The following is a 20,425-nucleotide window of genomic DNA, read 5'->3' on the forward strand; positions in this document are numbered from 1 at the left end:
AATTAGAGGGTGATTCTATAGATTATGAGTAGAAAGACTTAGTAAAACTGGTGGTGAGAGCGGCATATTATAAAGATGTTTTTTTAATCTTTGGAGACTATCATTTTTTTTCTCTTCTCGAATACGCAAAAGCTTTGTGTATCGTTGTATTAAGTAGAAGAATTTAGACAAACATACAACACGCTTATATCGAGCGCCGAAAGAGGTCAACCTAACATAGCCGCAGCTGGACCATCCTTATCATGTGAGGGCATGGGGCTTTTGTAACGTCTCACGAGAGATAAAAAAGTTGATATGCTAGTTTTGTAGGGTGTCCAAACCGAAGAAGATTTTCGACGACACCACTGCTCTAGACCTCTGCAGGAACTTTGATCATACAGTTCATACATCATACTACTCTTTGTGTTCTACTATATACCAGGCTATGAATTCACTAACGTTTTCTCCCGTTTCTGGTAAGCGAGCAAACAATGGGCCAGGCCCATCTCGAAGAAAGAGATGGCGCGTGCCTTAAATGGGCTGAATTTGTGAGCTTTTGACACATTCTGCGCAACTTCAAAAAAAAAAAAAATCTGACATTAAAAAAACGCGGTCCCAGAAAAGAACAATTAACCTCAAACAATGTTCTCTTCCAGAAAAAAAAAAACACCCAACCTCAAACATGAACTAATCGAATCACAAAATGAACCACTCGAATCACATGATCGTTCGTAAGATTCTGTTTACTTGTTCGAACTTGCATTGAAAAGGTGAACACACGGATGCTTTTTCTATCTTTGTGAACCTGGAAAATACTGGAGAGCTCCAAGCTCGCGTGGAACTTGCGTTCCTGAAACATTTGAAAAATGTGCGTGGATGATGCTTGTACCATCCAGAAGCCACGAAGACATAAGATTGGAAGTGTCTTATCCCGTTGGATTCTGGGAACCATGCATACCCTTTGCAAGTCACACAGAGTCTGATTGGTTGGTTTCTAAAATTTACCAAAGTAAAGATTTGGTAAGTGTCGACATAGAATTTTGTCCCGTACCGAGGACACACGCAGCAAGTCGGAAGGGTCTGTTCGATGGAGCAGATCCGTCTAGCTTCAGCGCAGGGGTGGTCGATCCTGCGCAATCCTCCCGAGGCGTGCCAGTCAATTTGACCCTACAATTGACAAGGAGAGAAAGTTCATCAGTAATTAAGGGCGAAACTTACCGGTGTTACCAGATAGTCCCGAATGTACGACTGTGAGAGCCGATATGAAAGGAAATCGGCTAAATAGCCGATTCCAGTATATTCATGAGAATAAGTCAGTTAGAGCTCATGGGGTCGTGTGAAGAGAATCGGTTATCATTCAGGATAAACATCATTTAAACGAATATTAATCAATGGCAATAAGATATCAATGATGATCGGTCCATGCTGAGTCAATGATTACGAGTAACCGAACTCCTTTTATATAAAGAAACAATTCAACACCACTTAATCATTTAATAAAGATAAATCTAATGAACATGTTAGATCTTATCTATCGCCATGACCAATGGGGCATGAGGCAGAATCATGCAGGCCGTAGAAACAATAATAGACTCGACGACCCTAACTCATTACTAATATCAGTGGGGCATGAGGCAGAATCATACAGGCCATAATACAATAACAAGATCATGGGGCTAACACATCTTTCAACTTATCTCTACTTCAACGATCTCATGATGGGAACTATAATTGAAAGTATTTGATATCGACTAAACAGCCGATTCAGACATAGCGCACAGTTAAGATCATGTCTTCTCAGGAACGGGTCTATCAACCAACGATCTCCACTCCACGGTGCCAACAGTGGGGTGAGAGGTAGAATCCCACAGACCGTGATGACGGGCCATGAAACGGTTCTCGCTAACCTATAGATCTACTCAAGATCGAACATGCTTTAACCACACGCTATGCATGATTAAGATTGACGCAAAACAACCAATAAAAACATAACTCATCGCTTAAGATGTAGATTAGATTAGTTCTAGATTAGCAAACGATGAGTTAAACAAGATATAAGGCCGATCCAGATCAATCTCAATCGGGCAGAGTAATATTGTTGTAATTAGATAAACAATGAAATCAATAAGCAATATCGGTAACTTAATGAATCTACCAAAGACTGCCACTCTAAGATAGAGCCGATAACTTGACCTTGATCCAATTCAAGCAGTGGGGTGTGATGCAGAATCACACAGGCCATACTTGAATTAGGCAAGAATCGATAACTAACTTATACCAGAGCAGCAGTGGGGGTCGACCGGATCGATGCAGCCATACGAATAGAGGTATAAACCATGACGGTACTTACAATAAGCAGTGGAGGTCGACCGGATCGATGCAGCCGTACTTGCCGAAGAACTCACCGAGATCTACTCTACTCTTACTCCTAAGGGGTGCCCGGAGCCGAAAAAAGTAATTGACTTGTATTTGATTGATTGGTTGATGTTTACAATAGCCAGGGTTTGGTATTTATACCCAGAGCCTAAAATGAACCCTACTCGAGTACGACTTAATACAATCTTTGGTATGAAGAAAATATTCATATCTTAAGATAACTTGGACTCTAATCTTTCCCATTTTATAGAGTCCGACATGTATCTTCTCGATGCCAATCATATCCTGTCATCGTTATCTGCTGACGTCATTCGGAAAGAATCGATCCAGTGTCACATTCGATCCAGCAGATATCAACCTTTACTCCATCAACTCCTTGATCGGCATAATTCTGAAAGCCTACGAGTTTTCGCGTTCTTCTCTCAAATTTTGATGTAAACAGTAAGTCATGATTGGCTACCAAAACTTACCAACCTCTCATATTTGGCTTGCCAAATCTATAGCAACTTTTTTACTTACCTTTGGCTTGTCAAATCTTTGGCAAGATAAATTTTGTCACAAACCAATCAGACCCCCAGCTTCTAGACTAAGCATCCCATCATGCTAGCTTATTCGCCCACGACACAGTATCAGTATGGCCGTCTAGATTCTCGAAGTAGGATACATCGTAATGATTAGGATCGGATCAGACCGGCGGTCCAACTGGTAAAAGACCGAACTAGAGACTACAGCGGTTTAGTTCATTTTAAAGATCGGCCATACAATCGGGCTGGTAAAAACCGGATGAACCGGCCGGTTTTTTATGACACTGGTGAACCGGCCGGTTCCCATTGAACCGTTCCGATCTGAGCTACAGATGGTGCCATACACGTGCTCCCCGCGTGTGCACCTGCTGCTGGGCCCCGTGGCTGCTGCTGGATGCTGGTGGGCCTGCTGCAGGTGTCTTGGTGGGCCGTGGGCGTTGGGAGACTGGACGCGGGAGCAGTGGAACCTTTCACGTGTGCCATGTACCTGCTTGCTTTGCTAAAAAAATGCTTGCTACGGTTGTTGACTTCAGCAGGCTTTGAGTTGACGTTAGTGTTGCATTTTTAATTTTGAAATTTTACAAGTTTTTGGTACAAGCTCTAAATTAGTTAAATAATATACTCCCTCCGTCCCAATTTATCTGTCGTTTTTGGTGTTTGTGCCATGACTTTGACTCAATTTGTACAAAATATGTGCAACATTTGTGTCTCCAAATAAATTTGTTAAAAAACTAGATTCAAAGATCTTTCCAATGATACTAATTATGTATCATAATTAATAATATTTTTAATATATATTTTGTTAAAGTTGTTTCTCGGGCAGCGAGAAAGACAGATATTCTGGGACGGAGGGAGTATCTATTTTGACGTATGTAATTACAACACTACAGTACCAAAATCTGTGGAACGTGTAAAATTAAGGGCATGTTTAGTCACTAAAATGTCAAACACTCCCACTAAAGTTTCGGAGCCATTAAAATTAAGTGGCTTTTAGTCACTAAAGGGTAACTTAAAGTGACTAAAGTGTATATGGAACAACTGCTTTAGTGGTCTTTAGTCACTATAGCCAAACATGAGTCACTAAATTTTAGGGGCTACTAAACTTTAGGGGTGGAACCAAACATGCCCTAAGACATCCTATTGCTAATTATCAATTTTTTTAGGTAATAGTTAACTATTGTATATCATTATATTCTATTGGTTTGAAGTATTTGTGGACGGTTCAATTCATCTGGTCCGAAACTATTGAACCGACGGTTCAACCGGTTCTTAACGGTTGGACTAGTGAACCATTGAATCGATTGCCTCACCAATTTGATCTCCGGTCGGGTCCTAATAACTTTGGGATACATGCACATCTCATGCTACAGTGAGAATGTGGAAAGACAGAGAGAATAAGCCGAGATGTAGTAGAGTCCAACGGCGAAGCCACAGTGCATGTGTTGGGGTCAGGCGACCCCGATAACTTTGTACGAATCAGTGGAACTCCACGTATTCCGGTCAGCTACGACCCCATCAAATTGAGTTCATGAATCTGTATGACCCCGATAGCAGTTTAGTCTAGATTCGCCGTCCAATCAAGCAAGGCTGACACGGACAGACAAGCGCGCAATGACGAATGCAATTTCTTGTACCACGGCGAGCTAGGTGGGCTCCGGGCACGTACACACCTCGCACGTCAGCACATGCGGTGCCGGGGCCGGCGCGCGGGCCGCTCGACGAACAGACCAGGAGGACTCCATGGGTCGGAGCAAAACTGGGAGAAAACGACGACCAGTTCCATCTTGATCGGCCTGACATTGCCATCCATGATCCATGATCCCTTCGAGGCTTGGACCCTTGCTGATCACGTGAAGTGAAGCCGAGGTTTCGGCGGGCAGTGCCGGTCCTAGATTTTATGGGTCCTCTGATCCTCTCACCGTTTCGTTGTAACGGCCTCTCTTTATTATGTATAAAATCTTATAATATATAGACGTTAATTTTACTTATAAAATAAAAGCAAATTTAATAACATATTTTTAATTTAACATGTCTAATAATTATCGAGGAATAATATAGATTAAGCAATATATTTGTAGATATATGATAATTATCGAGAAACAATGTAGATTAAAAAAATAATATATTTATTTTCTTTTCTTACCCATGATAAATGTTTCTTAGGTATCGTTCTAAAATTCTAACACTTAAAATTAGAATAAAAATATGACTACATAGGTACAAAGTACTAGAAGTATGGAATACAATAGAAATAATTAATTTAGATTAAAAATAAAAAGGAAAAAATACATTGGACCTAAACAACTGATCGGCGATCGCAATTCATAAGAAACCAAGAATCAAAATGTCTTCGTCGTGGAGCCATGCCTGGTCGCCGTCCTCGTGCGCCGTATCCGTATCTCCGATAGTCTAGCTCTTCGCGGCGGCGCGGCTCACCAACTCCGTGTGTGTAAGGCGCACGTCGCGAACTTACGATCAGAGTGTGCTGTGTGCAGCGTGACTCATCGCCTCCTCTCTACCCGAGGGCCGTAGGAAAAAGAAAACTAGAAAAGAAATATCGATGTTGTCTTTTTTGGGCCGCCTGGCCAGTTCTATGTCTCTCTTCTCATTAGTTTGCTAATGCCTAATGGACTATAGCACCTAAGAGTTCGTATACCTAGGCTTGGGCCTTCTGCCATCGTACCTCGTGTCCTACCCCTAGGGCCGTCACTGTCGGCGGGGTTGGCCGCACATCCACCTAACACAAAGGCACATGCACGATACATCTCATTCTCCCTCTCTCAAGGAATATTTTTTTTTTATTTTTAACACCTCTTGTAAACTATTTCCAAATCTCACACTATTTTTTTTTTCAAATCTAACACTTTTTGCAATGCCTATTGCCACGGCGTAGGCAAACAACGCTGTCGCACAATGCATGGCGGCGCGGCAGCGGCGATGACATGGCACTTCTCCGTGCCATGGCCGCTGACGTGGCAAGAGCTGCCGCACCGCACATCTTGGCGCGGTAGTGCCACGCCTCGGCCCACGGTGCGGCGAAGCCCAACATAGGACCACGGCTCGGCCTCCCTCTCCTCACTGTCTCTCTGTCACACTCGAGTGAAACAGATCGAGAGGGAGACGCGCTCGCCGCCGCCGCCGCTGCCGCTCATGTCCACCCACCAGTGCCATCGAGGCCAGCGCCCGCACCTTCCCCCCGTGACCACCCGCCTCCCTCTCTCCCCATTTGTCGAGGACCTAATGATGTAGACTAGGTCTGATTTTCTAAAAGGTATGATAGCGTCAATTGGTGGAGACTCGACGTTCACGATCTAGGCTTCGAACCAAAACTGATTCGGACCCCCACAACTGTTACACCACTGCTCCGTTGGTTATCAACCACGCGAACGCGATTGACCTCGCCGAGAAGGCTTTTCTGCAAGCGAATCGAGAACACAAGCAAGAACAGGATGAACGCAATCTGAAATTGCAAATAAATATAAGACTTATGATAATGAGAAAGAGTTCAAGTCTTTATTCGAAAGGACTAATCGTCACAAGCGAACAAGATTAGGAACTAAGGCCCTGGTTCACAGCAAGCAGCCTTAGCGGCACAGTTGCAGCAAAACGATGTCTGTTTCATAAGGAAATCAAGAACTAAACAAAACCAAAACCCTAAGGAGAGTAAAGATGGCAACGGGTAATATCCGCGCGGATAGTGGCTTCGCACGCCCGCGCCCACGAGAAAAATCTCATGCCCGCACCCGCGCCCGCCACCCGCCACGGGCAGCAACCTGTGCCCGTGCCCGTGCCCGCAGGCATAGATTCATGCCAGTATCCATGCCCACCGGGTCAAGTGCCCACGGGTACGCAGGTTTTTTTTGCCCGTTGCCATCTTTAGTAATATCTGGGCGGATAGTGGCTTCGCACGCCCGCACCCACGAGAAAAATCTCATGCCCGCACCCGCGCCCGCCACCCGCCATGGGCAGCAACCTATGCCCGTGCCCGCGGGCACAGATTCATGCCTATATCCGCACCCACCGGGTTAGGTGCCCGCAGGTACGTGGGTTTTTTCGCCCGTTGCCATCTTTAAAGGAGAGCGACAGCTGATATTTATAGTCTTGGACGTCACCCCCTGGACGCGCCCCCTAATGGGCCCAAACACGATACACGGTCCAATAGACCAAAAGATGGTGTCGTAGCACCCTAGCTGATTCTGGACGCTGATTGTTTCGATGATTCCTGTTGATTTCGAAGGTCTTTTGACATGAGAACACTTGGATTGACTTCCTTATCAAATTAGTTTTCCAAGCATATATGGATCGTTGAAAACGGAGTCCGGATGCGTCCTGGGTGACCAGTTTAAGGCAGACTGGTTCTAAAGGCCGAGGCAGACTCGAACTTGAGTTGCTTTGGGCCTCCACCTCGGGGATTCGAACCGAATTAGCCTCGGACCTCATTCTTGACTTGGACACCTTTGCTGGCCTCCTACCCCTCCATACTATGCACCAAACATGTTCATATGCATGGGTGTCATGTCCACATCATCCTCCCCTTCTTGACGAAAAGTTGTCCTCGGCGTCAATTGTGCTTGAAACTGATCCTGCACTACATAAAGGAGAATGGGGTTGCGAAGACAAAGGTAACTGAAATAATTGTGAGAAGGAACGTGACCATGTTTCTAAGTTTCTAGCATGTCATCTCGCATAAAAATTTCAGCAAGCATGTAGACTCCATGATCCGAATGCATACGATGTATGTCAATACTATCCTATAAAAGATTAAAACTAACCAAAGACAATGCAGGAATAGATGGTCTAGCAGACATAGGTAGCAACCAACAATGCTCCCATTCTTGGAAGTGAACTTGTTTCTTTGAGGAACATGAGAAAATATTTGTATTATTATGGCTGCCCTCTAAACGATCATAATCTTGTACAACAAAAGGAGAATTCATATTACCACGAATGTATACTCGATGTATCATATATTGTCCCTTGTTATATTTACCAATAACATGATATGTGTGTTTAAAAAACCAAGGCAAATCAGCATATTTAAAAAGGCTCTCCTCCAAATAATCTAGGTTACATAAAACATCAAATTCAATGTAACCTAAAGTATATAAAACTGAAGCATTATCAACCAATTTATCTTTATCACAAGGAACATCAAGCAAATTATCATAGGACAAAGATAAATCAAGAGAGGGTTCCACTAACAATTGCTCTATGATAGCATGGTTTGTGAAAGAATTTAGTATATTAAAACAATTCTCACCTTCCATGAGTGTAGCACCATGGGTATTACCTGTATTTTCAGCAGGAGTAATAGGTGCATTGTGTAGTGATGGTTCTGAATTTGCATATGAGGTTGTGAGCTCCTCATTTTCTTCCATATTATCCTCTCGCTTATGTACATTATCCTGCAGAAGATTAGTCATAGCAAGAGGAATAACAACAGACTCTTCCTCTAAATGGTGCACCTCAGCATATGAAGTCAAAACAGGAGGTGGATTAACAAAAGTTTCTCGCATAAGGAGTTTCATATCATTCTAAGTTTGAGGTTTATCAGAAGGATCTAAAGACTCCCACCAAGATAAAGAAGAATATCGCAAAACACTAGCTGCATTTATTACCTTCCTCCTTGGACACATAAAGCGACTAGCAAATATGTTATCTATGGCAATTTTCCACTCCATGTACTCATCAGCACCTATACCATTATAAGTCGGTGGATACGGACAACTTGTCATTGTTAGAAGATAGCAAAAGACAACACAAAAATATTATCCTTATCAACTACTTAGGTTGTGGACAAGGAAAAACAAGACACTCAATTTTCAAGTGTCTTACCACGGTCTTACAAGTGTTCTTACCAAAGCAACAGGCGGTGCAATCGGTCGATGACTGTGATACCATTGTAGCTTGAGTGTAACAGTTGCAAGGCGAACCTATACTTGAAAGAAAGTGGAGCTTGGACAGACACAATATAGTAGCAAGGAATAGCAATAATTTAATTCAGAAATTGCAAGATTGAAAAGTAGCCCCAAGCTAGTCTATGTTGCCGGCCTAAACTCATCCGGGACCTAGTTCAAGCAAGCAATATAATACAACTCAGCACAAGGACTCAAAAGGATGCAAGTACTTCTGAACTTTTTTCACTTTCTTTTTCTTTTCTTCTTTATTTTTTCTCTTTTTTTAGGTGCGGCGTTTTTTTCCTTCTTTTGATTTTTGAACCTCTTTGCCTTTAACTCTTTCTTTTTTTACTCAGAAAAGTGCTGCAAAAATAACTATAAATAAAAATATAAAGAAGCTGCACTGTAGCGTGATCTAAACTCTCGGCTAGCAAAGCAATATCAGCAGTAGGACTGCCTAGGCGTGGACACCCTGACAGGAACTTTCCTTTTGGATTAGCGCAAGGAAAAACCAAAGAGATGCCCAACAAAGATCACAACTAACCAACAGTAGAAAATCTTGTGTGCATATTATTTTCAATGGAGACTATAACTACCAATTAATACTTTCCTTTCTTTCTAACTATGCACAAGAATAATCCACCAGCTACAACCATGGAGATCAGATGAGATATCCTTTTTAAACGTGGAAATAAGGATCAGGATAAAGATTTGTACTATATGTCTCTCTCAACTTGACTTATTCTTTTCTCTCAATTTGCTCATGTAACAACCAACATGGATGCAAGATTTGACGAAAAGGAACAAACTATCACCACACTAGAAAACAAGACTTGACACTAGACCAAGAAAAAGATTAGAACACAACGAACACTAAGACGCGGCGAGGGACGACAGTTCAATAAAGCAAACTAAAATTAAAAAAAATTACAAAGGCACAACAAGGCTATAGGATGGGAAATATGTGGCGGTGTATATTTTTTGGGCTTTTTGTGGATGATAGGTAATGAAAAAATAGTAACAATCTAAAGGGGAAAACAAAGTTATACCTAACGGGCAACAAGGGCTCTGATACCACTTGATGTAGACTAGGCCCGATCTTCCAAAAGGTATAATAGTGTCGATTGGTGGAGACTCGATGTTCATGATCTAGGCTTTGAACCAAGACTGATTTGGACCCTCGCAACCGTTACACCACTGCTCCATTGGTTATCAACCACGCGAATGCGATTGACCTCGCCGAGAAGGCTTTGTAGCAAGCGAATCGAGAACACAAGCAAAAATAGGATGAACGCAATCTGAAATTGCAAATAAATATGAGACTTATAATAATGAGAAAGAGTTCAAGTCTTTATTCGAAAGGACTAATCGTCACAGGCAAACAAGATCAGGAACTAAGGCCCTGGTTCATAGCAAGCAGCCTTAGCGGCACAGTTGCAGCAAAACAATGTCTGTTTCATAAGAAAATCAAGAACTAAACAAAACCCAAACCCTAAGGAGAGTAAAGATGGCAACGGGTAATATCCGCGTGGATAGTGGCTTCGCACGCCCGCACCCGCGAGAAAAATCTCATGCCCGCACCTGCGCCCGCCACCCGCCACGGGCAGCAACCTGTGCCCATGCCCGTACCCGCGGGCATAGATTCATGCCCGTATCCACGCCCACGGGTACGTAGGTTTTTTCTGCCCGTTGCCATCTTTAGTAATATCTGGGCGGATAGTGGCTTCGCACGCCCACACCCACGAGAAAAATCTCATGCCCGCACCCGCGCCCGCCACCCGCCACGGGCAACAACCTATGCCCGTGCCCGCAGGCACAGATTCATTCCCGTATCCGCACCCGCCGGGTCAGGTGCCCGCGGGTACGTGGGGTTTTTTTGCCCGTTGCCATCTTTAAAGGAGAGCGACAGCTGATATTTATAGAGTCTTGGACGTCACCCCCCTGGACGCGCCCCCTAATAGGCCCAAACACGATACACGGTCCAACAGACCAAAAGACAGTGTTGCAGCACCCTGGCAGATTCTAGATGCTGACTTGTTTTGACGATTCCTGTTTATTCCGAAGGTATTTTTTCCATGAGACCACTTGGATTGGCTTCCTTATCAAATTAGCTTTCCAACCATATGTGGATCGTTGAAAACAGAGTCCGGATGCGCCCTGGGTGACCAGTTCAAGGTAGACTAGTCCTAGAGGCCGAGGCAGACTCGAACTTGAGTTGCTTTGGGCCTCCACCTCGGGGATTCGAACCGAATTAGCCTCGGACCTCCTTCTTGACTTGGACACCCTTGCTGGCCTCCTACCCCTCCATACCATGTGCCAAATATGGTCATATGCATGGGTGTCATGTCCTCATCACCTAATACTGGGGTACCCAATGTGGTGGAGCTAATAACCATCGAACGTTGACGCTTCTGGTCAAACAAGAACGCTACTACACTTCTTGCCCGAACGACGGAAGATTGGTTCCACCTCGCCCGACCCCAAGGGCTAGACTCTGCCTCGCCCGACCCCTAAGGGCTAGACTCTGCCTCGCCCGACGTCCGAGGGCAGGCTCCGTCTCGCCCGATGGCTGAGGTCTGGCTCCATCTCGATCGACGGCTGAGGGCTGGCTCCACCTCGCCCAACATCCGAGGGTAGGCTCCGCCTCACTTGATGGCTTAGGGTAGGCTCCGCCTCGCCCGATGGCTGAGGGCTGGCTCCACCTCGCTCGAGAACTAAGGGCTGGCTTCGCCTCACTCGACGACTGCGCCCTGCTCTTTCATGACGACGAGCACGAGGTAAGACATGACATTCGAGTCAACTGTAGTACCTAGGATCATACCCTGCATGCCTATAGAATAGTACCATCAGGATACAATGGGACAGGCGCGTTAAGCCCTTCTAGGCATGGCAGAGCCCGAATAGTGTTGTAGCTGCCGACTTTGGTCTTATAGTGTTGTGGGCGCAGCCATCAACCCTCAGACGCAGATCCTGACACGAGCATATGACAACCACTACAATCCAAAAGAGAACTCACATCATCTATAGTGACGGATGTATGGTCACTTCCTCGGCTACTCCCCGTAGGGTCACAGCTCAACTTTCTGGCACACCGCACCGTCTGTCGGTGTAGGATGGGACGTACCCACTTGCTGGATGAGGCCAGCACATAGCCTTATGAGGATCAGCAAACGCACCATCCCTAACACGGTCTGTTATGTTAGCAGGGCATGCACAGGGGAAAGAAAGACCTAGCTCCTTTGAAGGACCTTCTCTACCCTCTAGTTTTTTCCTCTTTCTCCCATCTGTAATCCCTGCTCCCCTTTGGTCTATAAAACGGGGGGGGGGAGGGCACCCCACTAGGGGGACAGATTGATTCCACACACAAGACACAACCAAATAGCAACTGAGCTCTTGGCATCCTTTTGACCTTTCCATCAGAGACTTGGGACCTGTCCCTCTCTTAACCGTTTGTACCCCCTACTACGAACCTTTTTTGGTACTAATAACATGAGCAGCAGCAGACTGGACATATGGACATTATGCCCAAACCAGTATAGACCTTGTGTCCTTTAACACATCATTCGAGCCTAACGCGCAACAAATATAAATTTGCTAGTTGCTGTTTGTTCGAAACACCGACACCATTCCTCCCTCTCTAGGACGCTCCAGGAGTGGTGCCCGTCGTCGGCATAGCGACCCCTTCCCCACTGGTGGCCGGCCTCTCTCCCCATCATCTCCTTCACCTGCGCCCCCTGTCCCTTCCTTACCCATCCGGTGGTGTGCCACATCCCTCTCCTTCTATCTCCTGCTCCCAGAAGAGGCCCGTCGACAGCAGGCATTGCCGCCGGTGACCACCTCATCACCATTGGTGGATTTGGCTAAGCCCCAATCTTTCCCTCATTGTCAAGGTACTCCTCTTGTGTATTTGTTGATTGAATCAAAATTGTTGTTACTAAGGGTTAAAATGCAAAATTTGTTTGAATGATTAGTTAGTATAGTTAGTATAGTTAGTAAAGTATAGTTAGTATAGTTAGTAAAGTTAGTTAGTTTAGTTAGTATAGGTAGTAAAGTAAGTTAGTATAGTTAGTACAGTTAGTGAGTCTAGTTAGTTATTGTATTTAGTATAATTAGTTATTGTAGTTAGTCTTGTATATGTGTTAATATTAGATTAGTTAGTATAGGTAATAATATTACTATGGACAGTACGTACGGCGATTTCAACGACTTGATGGAGTTTCTTGAAATGCTTTTGTAGATGGATTGTTGTGTCAGAGTTTTTTACGAATGAAGTGTTAGGAGAGAAGATGATATGTTTGAGGATATGGAAGAAGAATTGGAATGGTTTGATGAACCTCCTAGCTCCAACGACCTTTGTGTCCGTTTGATTGTAAAGTTTGACGGTGATTTCACACTGAAGGGGAGGTTTGATACTAGGAAGACTAGGACACACTATGTCCTGATGTCCTTGTGTGACCCTGCCCACTGGTCCCTTTACAATAGGGTGCTCTAAGGTTCCAATGTGTCCATGGCTGAGGTGGTGGTGAAGAATGGGTATAGGATGTAAGGTGTCCAGGACAGGTCGTCCATTGACGGTGTTGGAGGCAATGAACAAGAATGAGGGATCGAAGGGGAAGCAACTCTTAGTAACATGGATTTGGACGGTCAGTTGATGTAGGAGCAGTTTCATTCAACTCCAGTAGGTTGTATAAGCAATGACTTCGATGTGAACGAGTTCAAACAGGAAGAGGAGGAACAAGAGGAGGAGGATAGGATCGATGATGTAGTTAGCAGTGATTTAGACGATTGTGATGATGACCAAGGAGGTACAGATGTTATGCCAACACCGGTTCATGCCATGCTAGCACCGGTTCATACTATGCCATTACCAGTACCATCTGAGGTACTTCATGCTATGTCGGCTCAGGGTAGACTAGTCATAGATTTACCAAAGGATGGTACCCCCTATGATTCATGGGGTAGAATTAGCGAAGCGCAATAGTATGTTTCACCACCACCTTACACAATGATAGAGCTTATGCAACTAAGGTCGATGAATGTACCTTTCAGTGGCATTTCAAACTATAGGGATGTCAGCATGATGGATATGGCAGTTTGTGACACTGGTCTACAGATGTGTAGGAAATCATTGTTTGACCATGAGAATGAAATCCTTAGCAAGGGGATGATATTCAATACAATGTCAAAGATGAAGTTGTTCCTTTAGGACTATGCTATGTATCACCATAGGCTGTACACCATCACTCATTCGAACTAGGAGTTGAGGTACCACGTGATATGCAAAAATAGTTGTATGTGAAGGTTAAATGCACGAAAGAGACAGAGTGATGGCAAATGGAGGATAAGTAAAGTGGTCCAACCCCACACTTGCCTATCAAATAAGGGGAAGGAAAATCATCATCAGCTCACTGCACATTACCTTGCCTGTTGTATATTGGGGCTCATTGATGACAATAACGATATTTTGATGTCTTCGTTACAATAGTCTATATCCAGATTCGTTAATTATGATGTGATGTATAAAAAGGCTTGGCGTACTAAACAAATTGCCTTGGTGATTCGTTGGGGTAGCTGAGAGGAAGCGTACAATAGGGTACCCCAAATATTATATGCAATGCATTACTACAACCCTGGCTTGAAATAGTTTGTATACACAGGAGGGATGTATTTCAAGGACCCGTTGAGGCATGTCCTGTATCGTGTGTTCTAGTCGTTCACGCAGACACAACATACATTCCAGTTTTGTCGGCCAGTCATACTTGTTGATGGCACTTTCCTGACCAGAAAGTATAGGGCACCTTGATGATGGTTGCTATTATTGATCCAAAGGACCAGATAGTACCCATGGATTTAGCTTTGGTAGAGGGATAGAACAACAAATCTTGGTCATGGTTAATGTGGCTTCTACGTATATATGTTCTTGGCCCATCTCACACTATATGTTTGATCTCAGACCGTCATGCAGGGATTCTTAATACTGTAGATGAACATATTGATGGGTTCCCGCCTCTTGTGCATAGATGGTGCATGCGACACTTTGTCGCTAATTTCTAGCGGTGTTAGAGGAAGGAGGTTTGTGACAAGATAAATGCTCTATGTTGTGTACATACAGAGCACCAGTTCAATGAGACAAAGAGAGAACTAGACAAGATGGTCAACGAAGCGGGCAAGGCCTGGTTAGAGGTCTAGATGGAACATAAGGCTAAGTGGGCGTTAGCATATGGCGAGGGTGATTTTAGGTATGGCATCATGACCACCAACTTGTTAGAGTCTTTCAACCATGTATTCAGAGGAGTTCGATCGTTGCCTATGTCTGGAATTGTTGAGTTCTCATTTCACAAGTACAACGAATATTTTGTCAAGATGTGGGAACTTGCCTAGAGTAATATAGCTCAGCATGGGCGATTTGGAAAGGCCAGAATAGAACATTTGAAGGAGGCCGAGGAATTGGCCAAGCAGCATATCGCCGAGCCATATGGACCTCGTCGGCATGTCTTTAGTGTACGAGGGAAGGATGACACAAGCTTGGGTGGTGAACATTATGGTGGATCGAACTATTGAGTTGATCTTGACAAAGTAGAGTGCAGTTGTAACGTCCCTCAGATCATGCATGCCCCTTACTCTCACATGATCATGACCTATAGGGTCCACGGATATGACTTCGAGGGTCTGCCATATATGTCACCCTTGTACCTCCATTCTAACACCCTTAGTATTTAGGAGAGGAGTTTCGAGCCGTACCTTAACCAAACACAGTGGCCACCTTATCATGGTTATGACTACATGCTGAATCTAGACCTAATGAAGGTTGGGAAGGGTAGGAGGAAGAAGAAGCGACTCAAGGGAGACATGGACGCTATGAGAGGATACGGCGAGGACATGTACGAAGGGGGAGACTTCAATGAGACCCGTGGCAAGAATCTTTGCTCCGTTTGCAAAGAACCTGGTCACAAGGCTAGCAGGCATAGAAGACGAGGGCAGTAAGTCCATACATAGAACTTGTTTTTTCCCTTGTAAAGTTGATTCATATGTTTGTTAATGTTACTTTCAATATATACATGTTCTTTCATATTTGTTCCATGTTGCTAAGCATGTAGATGAAATTTTGTAATGGTACTTAATGTATTATTCATAATGTTTGTTCTAACCCTTTGTTTGTCAATTTCAACCAGGATGGCTCATTCCATGCAGCATCCATTGTACCCCCTTCTTGAGGTGGAGTACGACAACGAGCATCGAGCTCACGTGTTGACCGACACCGATGCAGAGGTGTCCTTGCCTCTATTGAGGCCACGCATGCACAACAGGGGGCACCAGTGGGACGAGCGTTATGCTCCGTACATATGGCATGCTGGTTTCCTCGAGCTTGTCCATATTGTCGACTATGGTCTTCTGGCCCTTGACCCCGCATGTCTGACTGTAGTTGTAGACAGGTGCGAGTCCCTTCATTCTCCATAAATATTCTTATAACAAAATTGAGGTAACTAACAGTCATTCTATTTTCATAATGCAACCTCACAGGTGGAGGCCTGAGACCCACACATTCCACCTACCTTGCGGCGAGATGACCATTACCATGAAAGACGTGAAGGTTATCTTTGACCTTCGGTTGGGGGGACTTCCAATGATAGGTATAGTTGACAATGATCACTGGAGAGAGCTGGTGGCTTTCTTCCACCGGACGACGAGGATTCAAAAACAATAAGTAAGCAATTCAACCCTATTTAATACTTGTGTTGCTTTCCTAAATCCATCATGTCTCATTGTCTTTGGTGAATTTTAGGAAAACTTCCGGTGTTTCATTGTCATGGATCATAGAGCACTTTGAGAACTTGCACCCACAAGCTGATGAGGCTGAGATCGACAAGTTCGCTAGAGTGTGGCTCTAGCACTTCCTTGGTGCATCGGGCGACACCATCAACTGGATTTTCCTTGGCATACTACGCCAGCCATGGGAGAACATAGCGATGTACAGCTGGGGCAGCGTGGTCCTGGTATGGACGTATCGACAGCTATGCATTGCCAACCATCGCACCTCAGGGTTTGTGAGCCTTGGTGGTTGCTCCTACCTACTCTAGATTTGGTGTTGGGAAAGATGGCCCATTGGGAGGCCCCTTCTTGATGGTTTGCCTATAAGTACTTCGGTTCACTAGTTAATGCAAAGCTATTACATATCATGAATTTATGATTGGCTAATTTATTGTCATGTTCAATGAAGCATTGGAACGGCTAGGATACACTACCTACTGCTCTGTATATCTGGAAGGAAGCAGAGTTAGTTCAGGGAATCCATGGCGCAAATACAGGGAGTAAACAGATTGCCTTGACGTCCTAACATAGCACCAGGTTACGCTCTATTTAGTAACATACATGTGTCTTTATGGATGTGCACTATGTCAAAAGCTAACTCAATTACAAAATGTTCAGGTGACTTGGTGTCCTTGGGATGCTCCAGAGCTCTAGCAGTACCTGAGTCTGGTCACTAGGGAAGAGTCCGATAAGTATTGCTGCAACGTCCCTCTTATTTTCTTCCACGTGGTCGAGATCCAATTGCCTATCAGGGTTTGTAGGTAGTTTGGAAGAATTACAGGCTACCCACCACAGCTTTACTCCACCAACCAAAAATTACACGGGTGCATTATTGATTCATAACATAGCTACAATATCAAGCTATGTGTGTGGTAGAACTAACCATCATTTTGTTGCAGGTATGACCGTAGGAAGAGGTACAAGGACAAGGATTGGCACATGAAGTACTATGAGTTCATCCAACTATGGGAGACTAGGCAGCGGATACCGGTCCATGCGGATCCGCCACACGACCAGCACACCTTCAACGAGTACCTCTGGTGGCTTCATAGGTCTATGTAGACACATATCAAGCCCCCCTACACTAAGGATGCAATTGACGATGACTCAGAGGAAGATGTCATTGAAGATGTGTACGATGTTGTCACTAGGGAGGACACACAACTACAGAGAGCCCCGCTATATAGATACGTGGTAAGATACTCAAATGCTACAAATTTTTATCCATTTGGCATTTACTAAGTGTAATAAAATGGTCCAACCTTGTTTCTGTACCCAAGCCACATAATTGTTAAGGTTGTCCAACGAAGCAGCATTTCGACTTCACGAGTCTAGAGGGCAGGGGCCAGGAGTTCTATAGGCTTTTGTGGAGGTACACAGAAAGTTGTCCATTATTAAAATGTTCATTTAGTCTCTACGCACTTGGTGAATAATTTTTCTCTAACCTATGTTGATGCAGAAAGTGAAGAAGAGTTGCAGGAAGCTCGCTCAAAAGTTGAGCTACATGGATACTCCGTGGGAGGAACCCCACTACTCGGCGCGGTCAGGTGGCATGACTTTGGCTTCTTTGAGGACACTAGCCGATTCTTTTGAGCCGATGATAGGTGCGACTTCCGTTGTGCGTACACCACCTCACCATAGCATTGGGAAAGGCCCTACAGAAGAGGACGACGAGTATGACGACTACGCCTTGGGCTTCCACGTACACCACCACCAGTGGGACCCTTGGCAGCAAGATGAGATTGACATGTCTCACCTAGGTGGTACCCCGCTTGGTACCCAAGGAGACAAACAGGTACTAACAAACCTACTTTTTTTAAATACCTAGCCTGTATGAACTAGCAATGATAAAGATTGTAAATAATCTTGCCTATCTTATACTTGTAGGGTACGAGCCATATGCAACAGTATGGTCGTCAGCCCCACCATCGCGACCACACCGACGTTGGGTACACTCCTAATGTGTTGCCTACAAATCTAAAGAGACAGAGGCGTCCGAGGGACCCTTACACTCCTAGGACGTCGGGTCTAGGTAAGCATAGTCCATGTTGTTTTTCAAGTTTCCTTAATTGCAAAACTTGATGTATTGCCTCCTTACTAACCATTGTGACGATAACATAGGTACACATTCAATAAGGACTTCAAATGTTGAAGATCATCAAGGATCATGTACTTGTTGCACTTGTGGTTCAAGACCTCTGTACCAACTTGTGCACATGGTTGACTTATTTGCTTCGTGTTGTACGAATCATATAGTGTCGAACTTATGTTGTCATGAACTTAATTTGCTTCAAGTCTTATGTAGCAACTAGTTGTGTCGAACTTATGTCAAACCAATGAAGTATTGTGTACCAATCTATTAACTTTGTGCACTTGATTGACTTTGTTCAATTTGTGCAATTTGTTATCTTGTGTGTCCAGCCTGCATCAGTGGTGGTATTGACGCGTCGTGGAGGCTGGTGCTTGGCTTTGTTCTACTCGAAATAGCGCCCAGGCCTTGCCGCGCCATTTGCCCTAGCACATCAGGGTTGCCGCTCCTCTGCTGGTGGCTCGTTAGGCTTGCCACACCTCTGGTGGTGGCGTGGCAGAAGCTGGGCACACTACGCGTAGGAAATGGCTTATATGGTGACGATCCATGGGAGTTTCATGCCATTATAGAAATAAAAATTAAATAACCTCCAACCCACATCTAAGGTACTCATATATGTTATTATTAAAAAAAACTTGGGTTATAGTTCGATGGATCGGAGGGTGACAAACGAATGGGATGAAGATACTTGCTTAGGATCGAATATGGGTACTCCGAGTACATGGAAACAATGTTTGATACATGGGTACAGTACATCAATACTTCATTAATAAAGCATTGTTCGTTAATAAAGCATGGAACTAACAAATCTAAAGCATGGAGCTACAACACGGCACACTCACAAATACTCAGTTAGAAACATACTGAGTAAGCAACTCATCGTCTAAGTATCAATCCTCTACCACAACCTTGTTGTTGTGGGTAGGCTCACCTGCATTGCCCTGATCTGCCTGTCGCCTATAGTAAGCGGCCTTCAGTTCATCTGCGGCCTAAGATAAGAACGTGTTCTCCACCTTGTTCATGTGGCTAGTCTCACTTGCATTGCCCTAATCTGCCTATCGCCTATAGTAAGCGGCCTCCACCTCATCTACAGCCTCTGTGGCTTGAGAGAAGAACATGTCCTCCTCCTCCTCCGCCTGCAAGTCCACCTCTGCTAGAGCGATGAGCTCGCTCAGTCTGCTAGTGTTGTCCTCATCCTTCTTCGCCTATAAGCCCGCCTCCACTAGAGTGATGAGATCACTCAACCTGGTAGTGTCATCCTCATCCTCGTCCCCCTCATTGTCCAACACAATCAAAGATAGAATGCTACGACTAGCTCGCGTTCTGTGCTCATATAACTTCTTTTCCACATACCTTGCACAGGCTACCTCTACGGCTTGCTCCCCGCTGCATCCAATCCCTTCATGTATAAAATGCAACAAGTTAGCAACATGATTATATTACATATAAAAGCAGGCAACGAAAATAACAAGGCTTCCAATGACTCACTTACACACAATGCAGCAACATGGTTGTTCAATACCTACATCTGTACTCTTTCGTCCTCCATTGCAGCCTTCCTTGCCCTCTCCTCCTCTAACGCCCTCTGTCTCTCCATCCCCCATTTGTCAAGCTTGACACCGATCGGGTTACGAATACCACTCTGTCTAGCAAACTCACGCATGTCCTTCTTCCATTGTTTAACAAACAGGTCGACGTAGTCAGGTCCATAACCCCTCTTTCGTGCAATTACTTGCCTCCCCTTCAACTCA

This window comes from Miscanthus floridulus, chromosome 17 (genome assembly GCF_019320115.1).
Source record: "Miscanthus floridulus cultivar M001 chromosome 17, ASM1932011v1, whole genome shotgun sequence".
In the NCBI taxonomy this organism is placed as follows: domain Eukaryota; kingdom Viridiplantae; phylum Streptophyta; class Magnoliopsida; order Poales; family Poaceae; genus Miscanthus; species Miscanthus floridulus.